This window comes from Mastomys coucha, unplaced genomic scaffold (assembly GCF_008632895.1).
Source record: "Mastomys coucha isolate ucsf_1 unplaced genomic scaffold, UCSF_Mcou_1 pScaffold14, whole genome shotgun sequence".
NCBI lineage: Eukaryota > Metazoa > Chordata > Mammalia > Rodentia > Muridae > Mastomys > Mastomys coucha.
In genome coordinates, this window is record NW_022196896.1 from 85,505,877 (window position 1) to 85,512,908 (window position 7,032).

Consider the following 7,032-nt stretch of genomic DNA (forward strand, 5'->3'; position numbering starts at 1 on the left):
GAATGGGCAGAAAGCAGCGTGGGTGGAGGCGGGAAGAGGGGACCCGAAGGAATGCCACACAGCTCGGACCGCAGCAGTGGCGCTGGGACCCGGAGGGTGGGACCCGGGCCGAGCCACCACATCCGGAGCTCTTCCACAGGCAGGCGCCGTCCCCACAGGCCAGCCCAGCGCGCTCCCGCACTTCGGCCGACCCGCCTTCGAACCCAAGGACCGCCCGGACCCGCGCGGGCTCACCTGACGCTCCCGCAGCTCCGCGCTTTCGCCCGGCGCGAGCCCGACTGCACCGCGGGTACGCGAGATCAGCTGATTCACGGGGGCGGGGCCTCCAGGTAGGGGCGGGGCCTCAGGCGGCGGGCTGGAGAGGCGGGCCTGCAGAATGGGTGGGGCTAGGCAAGAGCCCGTGACGGCGTCCGACAGGGATCAAGATTCCTCCGAACGCATCAGCAACCGCAGGCAAGCTATCGAGTCAGGGCATAACCGATTGTCCTAGGGCGCACTTTAAAAGCAACCGAAGACTTAGTTGAACGGACTCAGCTCCGTAAGCGTTTCCATGGTAACGATAGGCCGCTCTTGAGGATGGAGGCTGCTGCGAGATTTGTGACCTCCTCAAACTGCTAGAGATGAAGAGAAAATCTTACCTCTCAGAACATGACTGCACACGTCTGTAATCCCAACGTTTTGTGAGATGAAGGCAGCAGGATCAGGAATTCGAGGCCAGCCTTGAGAGCCTGTCTCACGAAAAATAACAAAAGGAAAAATTCGAACTATCTTTAAGCTGCATTTTCATGGATTGTTCCCTAATGAGGATAGCTTCCTTCCCCCCCATGACGTCATCTCTTCCCGAGTGTGCATTTACCGCGTGTCCACCTCAAACGGTAGCGTAAGGAGTGAGGTAGGAAGAAATTATTTCCTCAGAGCTCCTCAATATACAACATTAAAATTGTTTTTGCTTGCCTCAAGGTCTCACAACAATCCCTACTTGTCACGGTCCGCAGTCCTCCCGCTGCACCCCTAAGTGCTCCCTTGAACGTTTTCTGTAACAGCTGCTCTTGGAACACAAGCAAGAGAGAAATCTGCTGCTGTAGAGGGTGCATCGCTGAACCTACAGAGTTACATTTATTCCATTGAAGATAGATAGAGTCCCCGGATCCAATGCTCCTGCGTACAATACCCCAATTGGTTCCTCTAAATCACCAGAGCCTTATCAAACTTCAGTGCCAGAGCAGAAAAATGTACAGCCTTGAGAATGGCGCCACCAAATGGTACAAACCAGAGATGTCCTGCAGAGCCTAGGCTCTGGCCGCCCTAACAAGCTCCCTGTCCTCTATAACACAACTAAAAAAGACAACAGTGAAAGAAATTTATTCAATGACGCTGCACTAGGAACAAGAATTAAGGGGTTGGTTCAGTAACCCCCCCAAGTCTATCTTTGGGGTCCTGACATGAGGTTTAAATAGAAGGCTCAAGGTGTGATCCTGCCCATGGTAAACCCATCTTGGTTGGCCCTGCAAAGCGAACTGACCAATTGTCAGAACTAGGAGACAAGCTCTCCTGCTGGTGTGCACCCAGAACCCCCATCTTTTCCTTCCCCGGTGAGACTCTTGAGGAAATCTAATTCTTTGGGACCCATTATCCTGTTAGTCCAATAGTCAAAAGGAGGGGCACATTTGTTCCTCCTTGGAATATCTCAGGATGGTCACACAGCTTCAGCTGAGACATCTGTGTGTCCAAACTACTTCGGAGCCTAAACCAATCAGTTATACACTAATACATTATCTCCTAGTTCTCTCCCCGGGTAGCCCCACCCTCATGAGCTCTTAATCCCTTACTGAGCTCTATCCTGCCCACCTCTTTTGAAAAAAAATGAAAAATAAATGTCTTCATCTACAGTTCTGAGGCAAGTGAGTCTCCCAGAGGTGAATCGCCTTCATTCCCCTCAGCTGCCACCAAAGTCTTCCTTTTCCTGTCCTGGAAAGAAATGTTTTGTCCTCTCCAGCTAACCCTGGTCCCTGAATTAAGGCATCATCCTTCTAATCCACTTAGAGATTCACCTACTTTTTTTTTTTAAATCAGTGCAACTCCTCATTCTTTCCCCTCAATAAAATAAGTCTCTGTGCTTTCGTTTTTAGTTGTTTTTCTTCTACTTCACCTCCTCTGCAACCTAATATTCTACCTCTAATTTTTTTTTGTTTTGTTTTGTGTTCTTGTTTTTCAAGACAGGGTTTTTCTGTGTAGCTAGATACTCAGTTATGTTATCTTACCAATTATGTATCATCCATGTGGCCTTTCAGAAAATATATAGAGTGACGATTATTACATATATCCTTATAAAGTATATGTCTTAGCCCTGAAAGAATAGGTTTAAGAATGGCTCCCCACACAACCAGACTGTTGGCATTGCTCTTGGTTGCCCATTCACAGTAACAAGATGGTAAGACACTATGGTTGAAAACACTACACACTTCCTTTTTTTTTTTTTTTTTTGGTTTTTCGAGACAGGGTTTCTCTGTGTAGCCTTGGCTGTCCTGGAACTCGCTCTGTAGACCAGGCTGGCCTCGAACTCAGAAATCCGCCTGCCTCTGCCTCCCAAGTGCTGGGATTAAAGGCATGCGCCACCACCGCCCGGCTCCTTTTTTTTTTTTAAGATTTATTTATTTCATGTATGTGAGTACAATGTCGCTGTCTTCAGACACACCAGAAGAGGGCATTAAAGATGGTTGTGAGCCACCATGTGGTTTCTGGGACTTTAACTCAGAACCTCTGGAAGAGCAGTCAGTGCTCTTAACCCCTGAGCTATCTCTCCAGCCCAACACTATATACTTTCATCACAAGAAATGAAGAAATCAGTATAGAATTCATCAGGAAACTTATTCCCTAGTGGCTAGTTCTCAAGGTGTCAGGATAGTATTTTATTTTATCTTATTTTATTCATGTGCAGGCCACTTCCAGAGAAAAGATAGCAATCGTCTTACTCATCACTGAACTATGCATGCTACAATACAGACTTGCCAGGCAAGATATGCACCTGGTGTAGTATTGGCATTGCTGTTTAGGGTAGAACCAACTGCTTTCTGGTTTGAGTTGAAACCTGCGTCCACGGAGGGAATTCATTCCTCAAACTATAAAGCCAATGGCTGCAAAGGTCGTAAGCCCTAAAGGAAATCTACCACTGTTGTTTTTCTGATTGCCAAAAACCTGCCTTAAGTATTTGTGTGTATACCTCTAGATTAGTGGATGTCTTAGATATAAGGAGTTTCTCTATGAGGAGTTTCTCTTTGTAATGAGGAACAGATGCTGAGATGCAATGATGTCCAAATGCCGAGAATAAGTGACTATTGAATGAGTGCTCACCCTAAGGGAGGTATCTCTATCACCATCTGCCCTGCAAGATGCAGATGTAGAGGCAGAAAGAACGAGAGAACCTGTGGGTGGGGAGGATACTGTGAAAGGCTCTTCTAGACACCTGGCTGCATCCACAAACTCACAGCAGCTGTGGTTTCCTGTGTAAGATCAAAACAGAATCTTAGCACAGACTGGGGAGGAAAACATAAGGCTCCACCCCAAGCCTGAGATCTATTGGAAGCTGATGGCTGCTGGAGGAGAGACAGCTATTTTTCTTTGGGGACATAGCCACTGTAGTTTGCCCCTTCTCTAGTGAAAGGCCTCACACCCATGCCCATAAGAGCAGCAGCATAAGTTGGACTCAGTTGGAGATAGATAGACAGACAGACAGACAGACAGACAGACAAACAGATAGATAGTTAAAACTATTACAAAAGAGAACAGCAGGGCTAGAGATGCTCAGTAGTTAGAAGTGCTTAATGCTCTTGCAGAGGACCATGACAAGCACCCACATGGACATTCACACATGTGGTGTTCATACCCAGTGATACTCACCTACACATAAATAAAAATAAACCTTACAAAAGCTATGGCTACCCATGAAAGGAGGACTGGGAACAGGAGTGTCGGAAGAACTGACTGCTCATTCTTCGACTTAATCATGTGCTTTCTAAAAACTTTTCTTTTGAGGAGGATCTGTTGGTTGGTTTTGGTTTGCTTTAGTTTTTGGTTCTCTTAAGACCGGGTCTCATATAGCCCAGGGTGGCCTCAGATTGGCAGTGGAACCATGACTGACCTTGAATTCCTGGTCCTCCTGCTCCCTCCTCCTAAGTGTTGAGATTAGAGATGAGCTCTGTCCCACCCTTTTTCAAAACTGGCAAACATGAAAAAAGACAAGGCAGCTCAGTGACACAGAAGTTGTCTGTTGCCCACAGGGCTCTGGCTTTGCTCCCCCGTGGCCATATTCTAAAGAAGCCTCACTTCGTGTGGTGGTCTGAGTATGCTTGGTCCAGGGAATGGCACTATTAGGAGGTATGGCCTTGTTAGACTAGGTATGACCATGTTGGAGGAAGTGTGTCACTTTGGGGGATGACCCTCCTCCTAGCTACCTGGCAGTCAGTCTTCTGTCTGCCTTCACAACAAGATGTAGAACTCTCATCTCCTTCAGCACCATGCCTGCTTGGACACTGTCATGCTTCCTGCTATGATGATAATGGACTGAAATGCAGAACCTGTAAGCCAGCCCCAAATAAAAGTTGTCCTTTTTAAGAGTTTCCTTGGTCATGGTGTCTGTTCACAGCAATAAAACCTTAACTAAGACACCTTGCTTTTAATAAACAAGGAGCAATGTGGAGAGAGAGGCCACATTCCTGAGGTGCCAGGAATGGCAGTAGAGCCTTCTGAGATCTTCCATGCCAACCCAATCACCAGCTGAAGGCAACAGAGAGACACCAGCTAATGGCAAGTGATCCAGAAAAAACAGCTTTGTCAAACCATGTCTGAATTCGTGACCGACTCCGCAGACACATCTTGCTTCTCTAAGTCAGTACATTTGGAATGTTTGGTTATGCAGCAACAATTGAAACAAGGGCAGAGTGATGGCTAATAAACAAATAAGGTAATGAGAAGGACTTCAGATGTGGGCAGCAGCTTTCTAGCTATTGCCGCATACTGGATGGAGCCTAATTTCAACTTCAGCATGTGTCTTTGTGACCTTGATATGAGTCATTTTAACCTCTGTGCGCCTTGACTTCCTCATCAGTAAAACAGGGACAGCAACAGGCCTAGCTTCTTAGTGACATGAAGATCAAATGGCTTACTGAATATATAGAGTTCATCATTCATGGTACAGAGCAAAAGCTGTATGTGACCAGACATAATGGTACCGACCTATAAAAATACCACTAAGGAAGACTGAAGGAAGAGGATTACAAGTTAGAGACAAGCCTAGATTATATAGCAAGACTTTGTCTCAAAAGGGGTTCGGGGTGGGGATGAATGAGCAGCTGGATACATGCCTGGATAGCATTCCTGAGGCAGAGGTAGGAGATCAGGAGGGTCACATACATCACTCACAAGTTGGAGGCTAGCTTAGTTCACATGGTGAGACCCTGAAGAAGGAGTAGGAAGAGAAGGAAAGGGCAAGGAGAAGAGGAAGAAGAGGGTGGGAAAGGAGGGATGGGGTATTGATAAGTTGGGCTAAGTTCTTGGTCTGCTCAAACTTGGAACTTGAGGTGGGAGCCAGGTGTGTTGCAGAGACCACAGAAGACTTGAGAAAACTCAGGAAGGCCCTTCAGCACCACCCAAAACACATACATTACAGAGAGAATAGGAGGGCAGGAACAAAAGATATTTCCTTGGAGAAGCTGTGTTGTGAAGTATAATTTTTTTTTAATGGAGCAGCAGCAACAGAGAAGGTGTGAGGTGTAAGTGTGGAAGTGTAGCTCAGCAGCAAAGAGCCTGCCTAGCAAGTGTGATGTTCCAGAGCCCAGCAAACAAACAATAACATCTCAAACCCAAGCACTTAAAAACAAAAATCGACAGCATGATAGCAAACCTAGATCTCCTATTAGTAAGAATCTGACCTCAAAAGGAAAAAGAAAGGGTAGTTGAAAATCTCTGGGGGCGGGGGAGCTGGAGAGATGGCTCAGCAGTTAAGAGCACTGACTGCTCTTCCAGGACCCAGGTTCAATGCCCAGCACCGACATGGCAGCTCACAACTGTTGTAACTCCAGCACCAGGGTATCCGATTCCCTCACACAGACACACATGCAGGGAAAACACCAATGCACAAAAAAAGCAGAATAATAATAATAATAATAATAATAATAATAATAAGTTGTTTTTAAAAAGGAAAATCAATGTGTGTGTGTTCTCTCAGGTTTATTTATTTTTGACACATATATCAAAGATCTGTTTACATGTACATATGTGCAGTACATGTGTGTTTGGTGTCCAAGGAGCCCACAAGGAGGCATTAGATGCCCTGGAACTGGCATTACAGACAGTTGGGAGCCACTATATGGGTCCTGGGAACCAAAACTCTGCAAGAACAGCCAGTGCTCTTAACTGGTGCACCATCTCTCTAGTCCCTTGTGGGCTAATTTTAATAATAGTACAATATACATTTATTAGTAAAATACAGGTGGAATTGAGTGATCTGTTAAATCAGTCCAACATTCCTAAGAGACAGAACACAATCCACTTTTCCCAGTTCCCTATCCACAGTTTTCTCCTTACTCAAGGTTTTGACAGCCAGCATTCAGAATTAACACTATGAAAAGCTGAAGACAGCGCTGGAGAGATGGCTTAGCTGGTAAAGTGTCTGAGGACCTGAATTTGGATATCTAGCACATGAAAAAGCTCAACCCAGCAGCTGTGTGCTGAATTCCCAGATCTGGGGAAATGGAGACAGGACCCCAGGGCTTGATGGCCAGCTGGTCCAACTAAATTGGTTAGCTCAGGATTCAGTGAGAGATTCTGTCTCAAAAAACCTTAAGAAGAGAACAACTGAGGGAGACATCTATTGTTGACCACTGCCCTTCACACGCATGTACACCCTCCAAACATACATATGCACACGTGAACATACAAACAGAAAACGGAGAGTGAGACTAACAGAAGGGAAGAGCTTGGTACACAGAGCTGTGTCTCAGACAGGGGTCAGAATGACAAACAGCTCTGGCTTCC

The 7,032-nt window shown here is 46.1% G+C and overlaps 1 protein-coding gene and 1 long non-coding RNA gene across 2 annotated transcripts in view; one reads left to right on the forward strand and one right to left on the reverse strand.

The window, feature by feature from the left end:
• Positions 1 to 497, reverse strand: part of Als2 (alsin Rho guanine nucleotide exchange factor ALS2) — a 75,455-nt gene extending 74,958 nt beyond the window's left edge. Inside the window, exon 1 of the mRNA XM_031367608.1 lies at positions 235 to 497. The gene's annotated coding sequence lies outside the window, so the exon portion shown is untranslated. The remainder of the gene's footprint in view (positions 1 to 234) is intronic.
• A 262-nt stretch (positions 498 to 759) lies between these two features.
• On the forward strand, positions 760 to 2,119 carry LOC116088478. The gene is made up of 2 exons (XR_004117904.1): positions 760 to 875; positions 961 to 2,119. It is a non-coding gene; the product is annotated as an uncharacterized LOC116088478 (long non-coding RNA).
• Positions 2,120 to 7,032: the final 4,913 nt, after the last annotated feature.